Source organism: Suncus etruscus, chromosome 4, assembly GCF_024139225.1.
Source record: "Suncus etruscus isolate mSunEtr1 chromosome 4, mSunEtr1.pri.cur, whole genome shotgun sequence".
In the NCBI taxonomy this organism is placed as follows: domain Eukaryota; kingdom Metazoa; phylum Chordata; class Mammalia; order Eulipotyphla; family Soricidae; genus Suncus; species Suncus etruscus.
In genome coordinates, this window is record NC_064851.1 from 88,509,536 (window position 1) to 88,527,082 (window position 17,547).

General features: G+C 34.3%; 1 protein-coding gene and 1 non-coding gene across 2 annotated transcripts in view; one reads left to right on the plus strand and one right to left on the minus strand.

Annotated features, from left to right (window-relative positions):
* SLC35F1 (solute carrier family 35 member F1) overlaps window positions 1-17,547 on the plus strand; it is a 491,181-nt gene that overhangs the window by 292,525 nt on the left and 181,109 nt on the right. The window lies entirely within an intron of this gene.
* LOC126007433 (U6 spliceosomal RNA) lies at window positions 11,937-12,041 on the minus strand. Its single transcript, XR_007495006.1, has one exon. It is a non-coding gene; the product is annotated as a U6 spliceosomal RNA (small nuclear RNA).

The following is a 17,547-nucleotide window of genomic DNA, read 5'->3' on the forward strand; positions in this document are numbered from 1 at the left end:
AGGGTTGGACGTAATTTTATCATTAAAACCTCAAGTCTCCATCAGTAATTTGGAATAATCAATGTTTAACAATTTCTGAGACCATTTCAGTGGGAACTATAGTAAGAAAACTCTAAGCTGTCTTATTAATGAACTACTTGGTACAAGGACAAGCACTGACCTTGAAGAATTTAGAGGAATCTCAATCTCAACTTTGAAGGATTAAGAACATTTTTGTAATTTAAGATTTAATGATACAATAATGGTTGAGGGTTGGTAGAATGTTGAGATTAAAAAAAAAAAGAATTGCAAAATTTTTAGAGAGCACAAAGAATTGGGGACCAATAGGCAGGAAAGTGGCTACTACTGTATCATGATAAGAGCAAAGAGGAAAAGGTCATGCTGCAACAGATCTGGGCCTCACGATTCATCCATCTTTCAGCTGAAAGAGCACACCACATATTTCAGTGGATTTACTGGAGGCTTAGGAATTCTAAGCAACAAATTCTGTACCTACAAGTACATTTAAACTTTTAGCCTAGTGGGTGTCAACTCACTGAGGTTGAAAATTCCAACTGAGCTGTGTTAAATTCAGGATCATTACAGCAGAGCTTTAAACAAGCTATTGATTTTAAACTTTTGTCGGGCTAAAAGAAACTAAGGCAGATCATTCAGAAGCAAGAAAAGAATTCAGCTTCTAAATATAAGTTAAGGAACTTGGAAATTTCTTTTAGCAGAGAAATGTGTGGGCAGAGCTTATGTAAGTGACTTAAGTGTAGAAGTCTCTACACTGTGAAAAATTGTTATTTACTATATAGACATTTAATAGATCTTTTGTTTTGGCACCAAATACATTAGTCTAAATACTTGGCAGGAATATCTTGGTAAGTGTGTCTCTATACTTGGGGGATCTCTTTACTAAAAGAATCTACTCAGAACTCAAGAATGTCATTCTCCCCAAGCTACACTTTTATTGTTTTAGTTCTGCCTATGATTAATTCATACCAAACTTTCAAGAAAACTCTAACCTGATTACATGTTATTTGGATTTATTATATTTAAGTTTAAGTTCTGTTATCTCCTTCACATTCATTTCTCCCTTCGTGTGTGTGTGTGTGTGTGTGTGTATTCTATCCATTTTTTCATTCCTTGATCCCTGAAACTGAAGACCTTATTCTTGTGCACTCTACTAATATGCAAAAGACACAATCTTTAGGTAAGAGCCTCTCCTCTCCTCACACACTTCTAAATTCACAGACAAGAAGGTGACAAGGAAAGTACTTTATTAAAAGTCTAAATATCTAATGTTCTCACTTTTCCTTCTCTCCATCAAGTCTTTATTTTTTTTTTTTACAAAACCTACTGCTTTTCAGTTATTCGTCACACCACTCTGCTCCAATTAACCTTCCTTTGCCTTCTCAGTTATTCATAGTGGAAGTATTACAGTTATAATTAATAATGGTATATTTAATTGGCTTCATATTGGCCTGTGTTTGGAGGTACACATAGCCCTTGCTCCATTACTCTGACTATATATAGGAGCTACTTCTTCAGTCTTTGTACTATTCCTCATATTTAACATCTTCTTGGAAAAATATAGTATTAACATCATTCATCTCTTTTATTTAAAATTTAAATTAGGGGCTAGAGAGATAGCACAGAGGTAGGGCATTTGCCCTGCATGCAGCTGTTCTAAGACAGATGGTGGTTCAAATCCTGGATCCCATATGCTCTCCCCCCCCGTGCCTGCCAGGACTGATTTGGGGGGGGGGTTGGGTCACACCTGGTGACACTCAGGAATTACTCCTGTCTATTCACTCAGAAATTGCTCCTGACTTGAAGGACCATATGGGACACTGGGGGATTGAACCGCAGTCTGTCCTTGATTAGTGCATGCAAGGCAAATGCCCTACCACTTGCACCACTGCTCCAGCCCCATCAGAAATGATTTCTGAGTGCAGAGCCAAGAGTAACTCAAGTGCTACCAGTTGTGACACAAAAACCAAAACCAAAACAAAAACATTTAAATTACTATAACCCTTTTTGGTTTTATGACCTAGTTTACTTAATTATTTTTATTATTAGTGATTTTCAAGATCTTCAAATGTTTCTTCTTTTACAATTAATGATACAGGTTATGTAAGTTTCCATTACTTAGCCTGACTTAGGCTACCTTCTCTGCTGTAGTAAATAGGCCTCTACTTTTTGATTTTTATCCTTGTAGGAAGCTCTTCTCTGTTTTGGATATATTTTTCATCTATTAATTTGTTGAGAACTTAAGTTCTCCCCACAATTCACAAGCCATCATAATGTATTATAATACATACTAATTTAGTGTTTAAAAGTGAACACAAAATGTAGAGTATCAGAGTTAATGGGTTTTAATCTTAGTAGTAGTCAAAAAAAAAAAGACTTTTAATCACTACTAGGATGTTTAGCATCTACAGAGAAACAAGAAACACAAATATCAACACTCACTCTTCTCATTTTCTTAGTGTACATTCTGCTCCACCCAACAGATATATATCATATATTTTAAGGCAATTTAGTTGCCTTTTCATAGTATACTAGAAAAGTAAATTAATTATGCTTTTGTACAAAAAGCCTCAATCTGTATTATTTTGAGTGGTACAAATTTATTTCAGAAAATAGGACAAATATTCAACCAAATGCATCTGTTATTTTGATTTCTTTGAAGAAACTAGTCCTCTATTCTATGTATCTCGTAGCGAAATTCTTGTCTAGATCTATGCATATTATGGTTACTCTTGAACATCAGAATAGACTTACCCTAGCCAGAAAATCTCTAATTACAGTTGTCCCCTATAAATCTAGAGCTCCACTGGTTAAAATTTAAAAACTCTAAAACACTAACTTATAAAACTATAATGTTCTGGAGATAAAGTTTGACTTAGTTATATAGCATATCAAATGGTGCAAGGTTGTTTTTGGTTAAATTTTATAGGTACATATATGTCAGGCACCATATGAAAACTCTCAAATGAATTCGATCTCATCAATTCTAGTACATATTAAGTCATACCTTTCCTTAACATCTGCAACGTATTTCCTCTGGTAAGTTGCTTTTAACATTTTATTTCTTTAAACGAATGTGCATTTGTTCATCATGCACTGCATCTTAATTCTTTATGTCTGATTAAGGTTGAAATCAGTACTTGAAAAATAGCTAGGAGTCAGAGATAGTACAGGAGGTAAGGTACTCGCCTTGCATAAGGAAGACCTTAATTAATTTCTTACACCTCATATGACCTCCTGAACTCTTGAATACCAACAAGGGTCATTCCTTAATATGGAGCTAGGACTAGCCAGGTGTGGTCCAAAACATGCTTCTAGACTCCAAAAGTAAGTAAGTAAGTAAGTAAATAAGTAAGTAAATAAATAAGAGTAAAGAATATAAAGAAAAAGAAACAACAGTCTTTTTTTAAAAATTTAAAGAGATTGAATAAGAAATATTTGGAGAGGAGTTAGTTGATTTAATATATTATTATTGGGGGCTGGAGATATAGCACAGCAGTGTTTGCCTTGCAAGCAGCTGATCCAGGACCTAAGGTGGTTAGTTAAAGTGCCAGCGTCCCATATGGTCCCCCATGTCTGCCAGGAGCTATTTCTGTGCAGATAGCTAGGAGTAACCCCGGAGCACCGATGGGTGTGGCCCAATAACATATGTATATAATATATATACATATATTATATATAATATATACATATATATTACTGGAGAGGGAAAATATGAATATTTTCTATGTACACAGTATCAACTTCTACTTTTCAATTTAATTCTACAAGTAAAAAAAGATCTTTCAGAGAGAGAGAGAAGGAAAATGTCACGGAGGCAGGTAGAGGCAAAGGCAGGAAGGAGGGCGGGAGGGAAACTGAGCTCATTGTGGTAGGAAATGTGCACTGTTGAATTGTGTTGTACATTGTATAACTTAAACACAATAATGAAAAACTTGGCAACAGTGAAAAAAACTGTATCATGAACAACCTTGTATCATGATATTTAAATAAAATAATCTTTAAAAATAAAATATATAACTAAGATTAGTTTTTAGAGAAACTTTGTGATCTCTTTGCTCCATCTTGCTCTTTTCCCCCTTTTATTTAAAAACTGTGGTTACAAAGTTGTTCTTGTTTGAGTTTCAGTCTTACAATGTAGACATCACCTTCACCCGTGAACATTCTTCCCCACCAGTGTCCCCAATCCTTCCTACCTTTCTCCCTAAGTTCATCATAGCACTATTTACAATAGTTAAAAAGTGGAACAACCCAAGTGTCTGAGAAGAGATAAGTGGCTAAAGAAACGATGTTATATCACACAATATAATACAACATAGCTATTAGGTAAAATGAAGTCATGAAATTTGCTTATACATGGATGATATGGTGAGTATTATGCTGAGTGAAATGAATTAGAGTGAGAGGAATAGATATAAAATAATCATACTCATTTGTGGGATAATAGAAAAATGATAATATTGTAATAATACCCAGAGACAAAATATATGAGTGCCAGGAGGACCAGTTCATGGAAAGAAGCTTGCCACAAATAGTAGAGCAGTGCAGTTAAGTTTGAGAAGGGACCACTATGACAGTTATAGCTGTAACTGATCACTCTGAACAATTGGTTGTTGAATGAATAGTCACATTAACCCTACATTAACAATAATGCAAACCACAGCGTCTAAAAGGAATAACTAAGATATTTCAATTAAGATTTTTAAAAGCTCAGGGGCAGGAGAGGTGGCGCTAGAGGTAAGGTGTCTACCTTGCAAGCGCTAGCCAAGGAAGAACCCCAGTTTGATTCTCCCCCCCCCCCCCGTGTCCCATATGGTGCCCTCAAGCCAAGGGCAATTTCTGAGTGCTTAGCCAGGAGTAACCCCTGAACATCAAACGGGTGTGGCCCAAAACAAAAACAAAACAAAAACAAACAAAAATTATTTTAAAACCTAAAAGTCAAGATACATACGTATTGTAACTCTTGTTTTCTAATCAGCCAATCTTCTTAAGCAAAGGAGGCCAACTTTGCAATACTCTGATTTTTGTTTACTGAGCAGGTTTTCAAAGTGAAAGCCAAATTGCTTTGGATTGTAGAGTGGGAACTAATTATGCTAGTGTTTAAAAGTTAACTTATTACTTTAAGTACTAATTTCATAAAAAAATACTTTCGCTACTGTAGATTTTGCTACTTACAGCAAAACTCAAAAACTTCAGCCATCTCAATATATAATGTCCAATTAAATCTATTAAATTTAATGGAAAGGTAACATAAATTAGAAACCTTTCTTCATACTAGATCTTATGATCAAGTTCTTTATTATACTGCTTTAAAAGGATATATTCATTTCCAAAATGCTAAATACTAGGAATAATTAGTGAAGAAAGCCAAGACACTCAGATGTTTGAAGCAATAATTTCATAACCATTTGAAAATGTACTTTTAATTTTTAATTATCTAAGTAATTCATGAATATACATATTAGGTGCCTATCGTAGACAAATGTATTTTAAATAGACATAACCGTACTTTTAAAAACAGAGCAGTTCTGCTTTCTGTCAATCACTCAAATTCTTAAAGGATATAAGGGTAAAAAGATTGTTTTTAATCACTTTCTATGATATATATGTATATAATAATATATTTTATGTAATTGATAAGTATTATACATATTATTTTGATACTTGCCCTTTTATCACTTAAAAATATGTCCTGGAAAGTGTCCTGTCTCCATTTATATACATTACTTCAGTGTTTTTCATTGCTGCTGTTTTATTAATAATCTAACTATTAGGGGTCATATAGACTCTTTCTAATGTCACATTATTCTATCCACTTCCTAGAAAACATTCTAGTGATACCACTTGTGAAAATATCTTTGTTAAGATTTATAAAAATTTAACTTATGAATTAAGGTTACTTTTAAGTATTAATAAGTGACACCAATCTCTTTTTCTACAGTATTTGAGAGTACCCGTTTTTCCATTTATTGACATTGGATTGTGCCAGTAATTCTTTATCAACCTGGAAGATGAAAAATACCCTATTGAAAAAAAATGCCTCATTGTTTTAAATGTTATTTTTAATTATCTGTGACATGAGCATTTTTCACACAATTATTGCATAAATAATTTAAAATTCTACATTCAAAGCATAAAAAGCTCATGATTCCCTCAAACTCTCTAGTCTTAGTCTAAGGGTATGTCCTTCTTTCTTTACTTAGTTTCTTGTTTTCTCTTTTTGTGTATGATTTCAAGAAAAGCAAATCATCCCTGTGATACAATTTTTTGGGAAAATGTCACTGCTACAGCATTGGAGTCATAATACATTTATATTACCATAACACTTTTATAGAGGTGTAATCAGTAGGACTATTAATACCAATCAAGCCTATCTTTCTTGCTTGCTATAAAAATGCTTGTGAGCACATAAATTTTATCGGTAATAATCTTTTAAGGCATCATGTAAACCAAGGCATGTGAGTCAATTTATCAAGCATTTAACTCAAATTTCCATTCAAAGAAAAGAAATAGAGATGGCAGAGAGATAGTACAGTGGGTACTTGCCTTGCACGTGGCTGACACAGGTTTGGTCTGTGGCATTCTATAAGGTTCTTGAACATTACTAGGAGTAATTCCTGTGTGCAGAGCCAGGAGTAACCCCTCAGTTTTGCCAAAACAAAAATAAACAAACAAATAAACAAAAGATTCTTCGTAGAAAGCTAAGTATAAGGATAGTCCTTGAGCATTTCTCAACATATGGATTTCAAACTCCATTAGTTTTCTATTGTTGCTATTTCTGTGATGAAAGTATTGGCGAGAGAAAGAAATGTTATGGATTAACTAGTATGAGAGTAGTGTTGCACTCCTCAGTCAAATATATTCTGCCTATTTCTATACTTTGTTCACTGATATTTATGTAAATAAATATTTTTTACAATGTCAACTTAAAATGATGTTTTTATTAATATTAATTTAAAAATTAAGTGTGTCTAGCAAATGCTTCTTATGAAGGTTTGTAGTCTCAAATTTATAGAAAGACAAAAAAACATAAGAATCTCAAAAAATTTCAAGAAGGAAAATATTTCAAAACAACGAGCTTGAAAGATAGAACAGGGGCTAAGAAACTTGACTTGCATGCTGATAGCCTAATTGATTCTCTACACTGAATATATTCCCCTGAGCAGGCATGATCCTTCAGCATGGAGCCATGAGTAAGCCTGAGCACTGCCAGTTATGACTTTAATTTAAAACAATCTAAAGATAAACAAACAGGGGTCAGAGCCATAGTACAGCATAGGGTGTCTGCCTTGCACATACCAACCTGGTTTTGATCCCCAGCATCCATATGGTCCCGTGAGCCTGCCAGGAGTAATTTCTGAGTAAAGAACCAGGACTAATCACTTAGTGCTACTGGGCGTGGCCTCAAAACAACAACAACAAAAATACTATATCTAGGTATATTGTTTATGGTTTCATGTTGCCGTGGCATCTGCTATTCTGTTAATGCCACATGTTATTGCTCAAATTAAATTAAAATTTAGTTACATAAAATAGTTACAGCTTCACAATGACACCTGCCATTGTCCTGGAAATACATATACACATTATCATAAAACATGGTTGGCAATTGTAAATTTACATTTTGCAGTATGCATTCACAACAGTATCTTGAAGCAGATGAACTGTTATATCCTGAAGAGTAGCATAGATGACTTATTTTGACCAAGCATTTTGTTTGTTTTGAGAAAGTCTCATTGCATATTTTATAGTTAGCTAATCTAAATTTAGATAGAGAAAAGATAGGAACTAGTTTTTCTTATTTATAGTAAGTTTTGTATATAGTAACGAAGGAAAATAGTATTGGTAAAAAGTTGTCATTACCTATTTTAACTGTAGAAACCCCACTTCTATAACATCCAGGCTAGAAACTCAGAGTGTACATTTTCATTTGGGATTTTTGAGATTTTTCAGATCAGTGATAGGCCTCCTATGCAGTGTTATGGACAGCAAATGGATACTCCTAGTTAATAATCAGCAAAAAAGGCTGACAGTTCAGTTTAATGTTAGAATCTAATGAATGGTGTTCGGAGCTACCAGATCACCTTTTCAGTGATCAAGAGGCCTTGAGGTAAAAAGCTCTAATTCAGACTGTGTGCATAAAGGTATGAGCTCATAACCCCTGAGTTACCTCTCAAACTCCAAACTTAAGTAAGTTAAACTCTTTATACTCCAGGGAAGTATATGCTGTTCTGTTTAACCAATTTTATATCTGTTTACCATCAGCCTAGCATATAACACAAATTTAGGAGTATAGTTTAAGATCTTAAGATGCTTCATCCACCCACCACCAAAGTTCTGGTACCATTACACTCTCAAATTGACCCCTTACTACCTATTCTTTCCATACCCTCTCCTTTCCCCTTTTGCAATTACCTCATATTTTTGTAGGGTTAAAGAATTGTTTTTTATTGATGTGCTTGCTAGTTAAGTGCTTCAGTTATTTGCATTTCATATATGAGTAAAATAATCTGGAAATATTTTTTCATTTTTCTGATTTATTTCACTTACAATAATCCCCTCAAGTTCCATTCATCTTGTCCAAAAGGGGTATTTTTTTTTTTTATCTTTTAATAGTTGAACAGTATTCCACTGAGTAAACATAACACAATGATCTTTAATCATCTGTCAGCCAACATTAGGTTAACTCCATGTTTAGGAAGTTGTGAATAATGCTACTACAAACATAGGAGTAAAAATATCCTTCAAATTATTTTCATTCTTATTTTTTAGAATAAATGCTGAGAACATTACTGCTGAATCATATGAAACTGTCTAGTTTTTATTTTCAAAATAAATTCCCATACCATTATCTATAGAGACTACTAGTTTACATTCACCTAATAGTACACAAGAGTTGATTTTTCTCTACACCCTCACCAACCCAATATTTTTTCTTTTTTTTTTTTTGTTTATATGGATAATTCTCATAAGGATGAGGTGTTTTATCTAATGTGGGTTTGATTTAAATTCACCCAACATTGAGGCTACTTTGACTATATAACATATTTTATATAATGTGCCAAAATTTGCTTCCTTACATCCAGTATCCTAAGTTTCTGGTAAGAACACCTTTAGAATATTAAGTTTTTCTTTTATGAGAAAGTTATTGAAATACTCAGATACAAATGAAATGCTCAGATACAAACCTAAATTCTCTTTCTCCTCTAGGCTAAACATTGCCAATCTCTCAAAAGTCCCCCTTTTTCATTCTAATTACTGTGCTATCAGTAACTTATTTTTCCCATTTTATTTTGTAAAAAAAAAATGCTTACTTCTTTAATCATCAGAATGGGAGAAAGGAAATGTTAATTTCCTAAATGTTAATTATTATTTATAAAATTAAAACCTGCGTGCTCTTTTTGTACTATTGTAGCAGCCACAGTGTATGAAATTTAATGAAATTGTAATTTTTCTTTCCTTACTGTAGGAAAACATTTTTCCTTGTAATTAATTCACAACTTTTAACTTACTAAATTTATTTTTTTCCAATACTTGAGTAGAATTTCTTTCACTGTATTATAAATGTTTTCTATTTAAAAGACTTCTGTATCCCTCAAATAATACTATGTCATAGTAAATAACCTAAACCTTTCTATCTTTTGTTTGTTTGTTTGTTTATGGGCCACATAAACAGAGCTCAGTTTTTCCTGCCTCTGCACTCAGAAATTACTCTTAGCAGGCTCCGAATGACCATATGGGAATTGAACCAGAGTTGGCCACATGCAAAGCAAATGCCCTCCCTGGCTCAACGTTTTTATCATTAAGGACAAACGTGTTTTAAGTTCGATTTTTGATGTTTCATATAGCTTTTCAACTATATACCCCCCACCAGACTCTCTTGATCTCCAGATTCCTAAAAATATAAAATCTGAATTAGATACTGAATAGGGTAACTGATTAACTGATAAAAGCTTGTCTTTTTGAAGCATGCTTCTCTAATCTTTTGCTCTCTTAGACAAATTTTGTTTTGCCCTATTTTTTTTTATTAAATCAAGACATACTGGAATGGCTAATAAAGTAAAAGATATCAGCATATCCATGTACTTCACAATTTAACAATTCCTATGGAATAATTGCTCCATGAAATCATTGTATATTTTATCATAAAAACTCAGAATAAAAATATGATTGAATTTTTTTATTGTTTTGTTTTGTGACCACTTTCAGTTTTATTCAGTAGCCTTATTGGTGATGCTGGAATCAAATCCAGTATGTAAAGCATTTACTTTAGCTCTTGATCTAGTTTCTTAGACCTGAGCTAAATTTTTGAATTTTTTTTCTCTGAGTTTACAAGTGTAAAAATGGAATTGTGCACAGTGAGTCATCTTTCTTTTAATCTGATCTATGCACTTTTTAATTGTCTCTTACATGTTTTCTCTTTTTTAAAAAAATTTGGGGGGGCTACACTCAATGACACTCAGGGGTAACTCCTGGCTCTGTGCTCAGAAATCGCTCCTGGCTTGTGGGAACCATATGGGACACCTGTGGCTTGAACTACTGTCCATCCTGGGTCAGCTGCATGCAAGGCAAGTGCCCTACCACTGTGCCACCACTCCAGCCCCACCTATACCTTCTCATTGATATGTAATAGGTTACAACTTGTAGAGACTTATCTGACTTTTCTTTAATAATTAATGTTTGTACTTTATTGAAAAACTTCTTCATGTATAGTTCTATTATTCTAAGCAATATTTTAACCTACTACTATAGATTTTAAATCTCTTTATGTCAATCAAAAACTCTAAAAAATAAAATCAACTTTTTAAATAAGAATCATTCTTCATCATCTGATGCTTTGGTGATGGATGCAGTATCATAGCAATATAAGCTCAGAACACGTATATTAATGTTATTGTAAACATTTATCTCTCAAAAATTGACTATTTTTTACTTTTAAAATATTTAATTGAGAGCCTGAGCGATGTATACCTTGTAGGTGACTTACCTGGGTTTGATCCCTCGCATCCCGTATAGTCCTCTGAGCCAGCCAGGAGTAACTTCTGAGCACAGAGCCAGGAGTAACCTTTGAGCACTGCTGGGTGTATCTCAAAAGCCAAATTAATTAATTAAGTAAATAAAATATTAATAGAATAACTGTGGCAGTTATTTAGTTATACAATTAAAATGTTGTTGATGATTGAGTTTCAGTCATACAATATTCCAACACTCATCCCTTCACCAGTATATATTTTCTGCCACCTATGTTCTGAGTTCCCTTCTACCTTTCCCTCACTTCCCCCAGCCTGCTTCTATGGCAGACATATTTCTTCTCTCTCTCAATCTCTTTCTGTCTCTCTTTCTATTTTATTTTTTCCTTTTTGGTACTGTGGCTTGAAATACTGTTTCTGAAAAAGTATCATGCATATATCAATTTACCTCATTTCAGCACATAGTTCTTGTCTACAGTGATTCGAAATAGTATTGTCATAGTAGTCTCTTCTCTGTCCTAATTACACCTCCCCCTTGTGATAAACTTTCTAACATGGACCAATACTACTAGCCCTTGTTTCTATTTTTCTTTGGTTATTATTACCATACTATGTTTTATTATATCTCACAAGTGAGTGTGATTATTCTATGCCTGTTCCCATTCCTCTGACTTTTTTCACTTAGCATGTTCTTCATATATAAGCAAATTTCATGACTTCACTTTTCCTAATGGCTGCATCATTTTTAGTCCATTGTGTATATGTAACATGATTTTTTGTTTATTCATCTATTCTTGGGCTCTTTGTTGTTTCCAGATTCTAGCTATTGTAAATAGTGTTGCTAAAATGTAGGAATGTAGATGCACTTTCTGCACTGTGTTTTGTGCCGATTGGGTATATACCCAGGAATGGAATTAATGGTTAAATAAAATTTTAATTTCTCATTTTTCTTTAAATATGGAACACTTCATGAATTTGCATGTCATTCTTGCACAGGGGCCATCCTAATCTTCTCTGTATCGCTCCAATTTTAGTATATGCACTGCTGAAGCAAGCACCAATTTCTAGTTTTTTTAAGAAAGGTTGTATTAATTTCCTAAAAGACTGGGCTAGTAGATGTTCCCATCAGCAGTAAATGAGAGTCTCTTTCTCCCACATTCACACCAGCACTGGTTGTTCTTATTCTTTTTGATGTTTTCACCTTTTCTTAAAGTCTAATACTATGTACTTGATTATGCATATATTTCCTATCTTCTTTTTTTTTTTTTTTTTTTTTTTTGGTTTTTGAGCCACACCCGGCATTGCTCAGGGGTTACTCCTGGCTGTCTGCTCAGAAAGCTCCTGGCAGGCACGGGGGACCATATGGGACACCGGGATTCGAACCAACCACCTTAGGTCCTGGATCGGCTGCTTGCAAGGCAAAAGCCACTGTGCTATCTCTCCGGGCCCATTTCCTATCTTCTTATTCACTCATTTATCCTTAGACTGAGCCAAATGTTCATTGTTTGTACAATTCTAAGTAGTGATCAAGGGTCATATTTGCAGTTGACTAGTGGCACTTATAGCACCAAGGTTAGACTGTACTGAGCAACTAAAAAGGGGAAACAGTTCTGAGCATCTGGCAGGTAGAATTGTGCCAGAATGGGCAGATTTGGATGATATGTACAAGTTTGTATTCATGAATATCTGTTACCAAGCTATGATATCAAGGTTGAGCATGACTGGATGCCTATAGGAGAATTCACAGTAATGGTGGAGATTAAGATACTAGCACACAGATATATGTATTTAGTATGAGTTGGGAAACTTGAGTAAAAGGTCTGGGCCCCAGTCCTAATTGGTGACAGAGCACACTTAAGGACTTGCAGGTAAGAGAGTCTGGCTGGCTGTAGGATGGCAAAAAAGCAGAGTAGGCAGTGAATCCCCTTCAAAAGCTGGCTATGCTTTGTGAGTTTGGTTATTGGGTGCTTCATGGCATTAGATTAGGCATGATTGTTTGTTTTTTAATTTTTATTGTGGTCAAAGTGAATTACAGTTCTTTCATAGTAATATGAAAGACACATAGTGACAATGAACGAGGAGCATTCCCACCACCAGCATTGTCCTCCCTCCAGCCCTGTTCCTAGCATGCATCCCACGTCTCTCTCCTTTACCCACTGTAATTCTAGTGCAACTGTTCCCCCCTTGTATTGCTTGTTGTAGATTGGGTATTGATTCTGTTGTCATTGACTTTGGATTTGGTATTCAAGTCTGATCATTTTTTATTTCCACCAAATGAACATGACTCTCTGGTCTTGGTACCATCCATTTTCCCCCTCAAATTATGAGGCTGATCAAGGTGATTCCAGTAATGTGGTTCTATTGGAGATATAAGAAAATATATGGGAGAAGAAAGGAAAAACAAAGGCAAACAAAAAAGAGAAAAACTAGGAGGAGTCATACAAAAACCAAGATCTCTAATCCCAGAGGTCTGACTTTGACAACTGTGCAGAACTTCTGGAACCATGCTGAAAGACTATATCCTAGGTTCTGTCCTAGAATCTGAGCAAAAACCACTTATTATAGAAACTGATTACAATAACAGTAATGGAACAGAACTCCTGGAACCATAAAGAAAAACTCTTTCCTACCCTTCATCCTATGATCTACACAAATAACAAGATTTCCAGCTACAGAGGCAGGGTATTATCACCCACCTCTGAGTGGAAAGATTCCTGGGACCATAAAAAGACCTTGAGGTGTACAAATGAGTGGGTATGGAGCCTATAGTTGTTCCCATGACAGTATGCTTATAGGGCAGAGAAACCCTGTATCTCTTAGGCCAAGGGAATTCCCTTTCTAATTTTCCCAATATTTACTGTGCCTTAGGTATGTTTTTTAAAAGTCACATGAGGATTCAGGTTTGTTTGGCAATAGAAAGTCTTCTTCATAGTTGACTTTCTGACTTCAGTTGCTCTTTGTTCAGGGTGGGTGAAACTCAATTAGCTGTGTTTACTCAAGGTCTTTAGTATGGAGGGTGAGCTCTAATATGACATCCACTAGTTGCTGCTTTTAGCAAAGTTGCAAAAGATCATCAAGATTTTGTTTATCTGCCACTCTGATGTCTTTTTTATTATGTAGGTTTTTTCAGTGTTATAAGCATGGAATTGATGTGCTCAGCACACACATTTTTTTTTCTTCCTAGGTAAGTTCTGCATCTAAGAACAAAGCTCCTTCTTATAGCTTGTACTAGCATAGGGCTTCTTTTTTTTGGCAGGGACAATTTCTCTGTTATCCACCTAAATCCTGTCTCTCTGTCCCTTATTGGGGAAGCTCTGTTCTTCCAGGATTTAGGTAAATTCCTATAGATTAATCTAGATTTATATAGAGATCTTCTGTGATAAGTTACTGGAAGAGTCAATTACTTGAATAAATGCTTTTTAATCAGCTGCCCTGCCTCCACTTTTCTACAGTTCTTTTTCTGCACCCACATCATCTTACTTATGTGATAAATGTTGGTTTTGGTATTAAAGGTGATTTTAGCACATTTTCCCTTCCTCACATTCTTCTTGTTCCTATCATTTTCTTTTTTATTTCACTGTATTCCAGATATAGAGAAAGTTTTTTGCACTGAAATTTACTTGTCATTCTCCTAACCAGATGAATTAGAAGAGACTGACAGTGCCTATTAATGAACTCAGTCATCAGACAATTATAAAATTTATCCCCAAGATAACGCTTATCATTTCCCCAAAATTTTATCATTACCTCTGTGAAGGGATGGTCAAACAACCCAGGTTTGTGATTGACACAATTATTTCTGAAGGAAGAGCAAGGAGTAACCCCTGACCACAGCTGGGTGTGACCCATAAATAAAATAAAATCTGTATCCACATTACTACATTTTTTGAAACAGACAAAATGATTACATTAGGACTTATGATATTATTATTTACAAATATAGTATAGATGTTTGGAGAAACTTTATCTGATAGAAAGCCCCTTAGATTTAGAGTCTAAATGATTATATAAGAAACTTAACTAATTTATATGTTTTATGAAGATTAGGCATGCACTGAAGGCTAGCAACTTGTCTGGATGAACCTACTCGCAGGCATTTATTTCCCATTAGGAATGTAATGCTGAATTTGGTTTTGTTTTGGGGCCACACCCGGTGACGCTCAGGGGTTACTCCTGACTATGCGCTCAAAAGTCGCTCCTGGCTTGGGGAACCATATGGGACGCTGGGGGATAGGAACCGTGGTCTGTCCTAGGCTAGCGCCGGCAAGGCAGACACCTTACCTCTAGCGCCACTGCTAATGCTGAATTTGGTCATCTTGGTATGATGGTATGGTATTCAGAAAGAAAAAAAAAGGCTAGAACATATCATAGGCACAAAGGCCTAGAATAAATCCAAAAGTATCACGGAATCCCTTTTAATGGTTGAGGGTGAAATCTGCCCTATAAAAGGAAATGGGGATGGGACATATGACTGTATTAACTTTGAAATGTTTCAAGTAGAAGCAAATATAGAAATAAATTCTCTGAGGATTTCTAGCTACAAACTCATAGGCATGTTTCTGGAAACTAGAAAATACATTTGTAATAATAAAAACATTAAGGTTGAAATTAATTACAAATTAAGTAGTAATTTTAAATCAGTAACTCCACAAGTACTTGTGATATAACAAATTAGAGTGTCTGAAATCTAAAAATATCACTACAGATATACCTAATAACATAAAGAAGTTGATTTTTTAAATTTAATTAATTTTTATTACAGAAACATAATTTACATAGCTCTCCATGTAAATATATGTTTACAACTCAACTCAACTGTCAGCTGACAGTTGAGAACTTATTAAAATGTATTCCTTTATTTCACTATCTTCTTCATAGCAGACTTTAAAATTGTGTTCTATTTTTATTCTTCTAGTGGTTACTTAAGAAATGCAATATTCAAACCTATAAAGTTAAGATTATACTCCTCCAAATCAATACAAAGACCTTTAAAGATTTTAGTCCCAATTATGACTTCCTATCTTGACTACTATTGGTGCTCACAAATAAACATCTTCATGACAATCAATATTTGTATATAATTGCCTTCATGTTCATCATCATTCTTTTCAAGGTAGTTATCCTTAATAATGTTTTCCTGAAGAGCACATTTTGAAAGTCCCTTTACTGGCAGTCTGTTAACAGTAAAGTATATTTTCCTGTGTAAGGAAATATATTTAGAACATTATTTTTAAATGATGTTATTATGCAAATAATTGTAGGTTTTATTTTCTTTGAACACTGAAAGGTATTATTAAACTATTCTCTAGATGCCATTGTTCATTTAATAGTTAAGCTTTGTTGGTTTTTATTATTTTGGTTGAGTTTAAAATAATTTTATTTGTCGTATTACAGTTCTATTACCATGTGTCACGACATAACTTTATTTTGTTGCCTTTCTAGACAGCTAGGCATTTACTCATCTTTCAGAGCTTAATTATCTAGGTCTTGGTTAACTCTAAAATAATGGTTGTCTTTGTCTTGTTAGAGTTTCTCTTTCTCACCTCTATTTCCTTCTAGAAATCAGTTCATTTCACATCAACTATATTTTATAGTTTTTTCTTATTTTGCACTTTATTCCAAAATCAATCTTAGAGACTCAATTTCGTTTACTACATTTCTCTTCAGTGGGCTTGTTGTATTATCTCTACAAGATGCCATTTCAGTTATTAGGTTTTTCACATTTAAAAATCTTTTTCTCATTCTTTGCTGATAAACTCCTTTTTCATGTGTTGAAAGGCCCATTTTAGCTACTTAAATGCTTTACATGTACTCATTTAAAATTCTTGATTGGCAATTCTATTAGTTGCAATTTTTGCAGGTTTGATTCTGATGTATTATTATAAAGATTTTTTACTTATGATGAATTTTTTTTTGTTTTTGGGCCACAACCAGCAGTGTTCAGGGGTTACTCCTGGCTCTATGCTCAGAAATTGCTCCTGGCAGGTTCAGGGGACCATATGGGATGCCGGGATTTGAACCACTGTCCTTCTGCATGCAAGGCAAACACCCTACCTCCCTGCTATCTCTCCGGCCCCATTATGATGGATTGTTTTTTCAGTTTAACATTAAAAGATATATTTACTTGTAGAAATTAAGGGGCAAGAAAGAAAATGAGGAAAAGAAATTTACATGGTCCAGGGATACAGAGGTGATGGGGAGGAGTAATATAGCTATATATTCAAACTAAAGAGTCAACAACATTTTAAACAAGATTCAAACAGCAGTGACAATAATCTATAATGTGCTTGTCAAGGTGGCAAGTTGGGGGTTCAGGTGAAGACCATATGTATGAAACCTTTTTTTTAAAATATTTTTATTTAATTAAAGAAAGTTGATTTAGAAAGTTATTGATAGTTAGGCATATATTTCAACCATGATCCCATCACCATGTTAATTCCCACAACAAGAGCTCCCATACTCTTTCATCTTCCACCCCTCTCAACTTCACCCCCGCAATATGACACATTGGCAGGCACATTAAAGTTCATGATCTCAGTTTAGTTCTCATGTTTTGAGTATT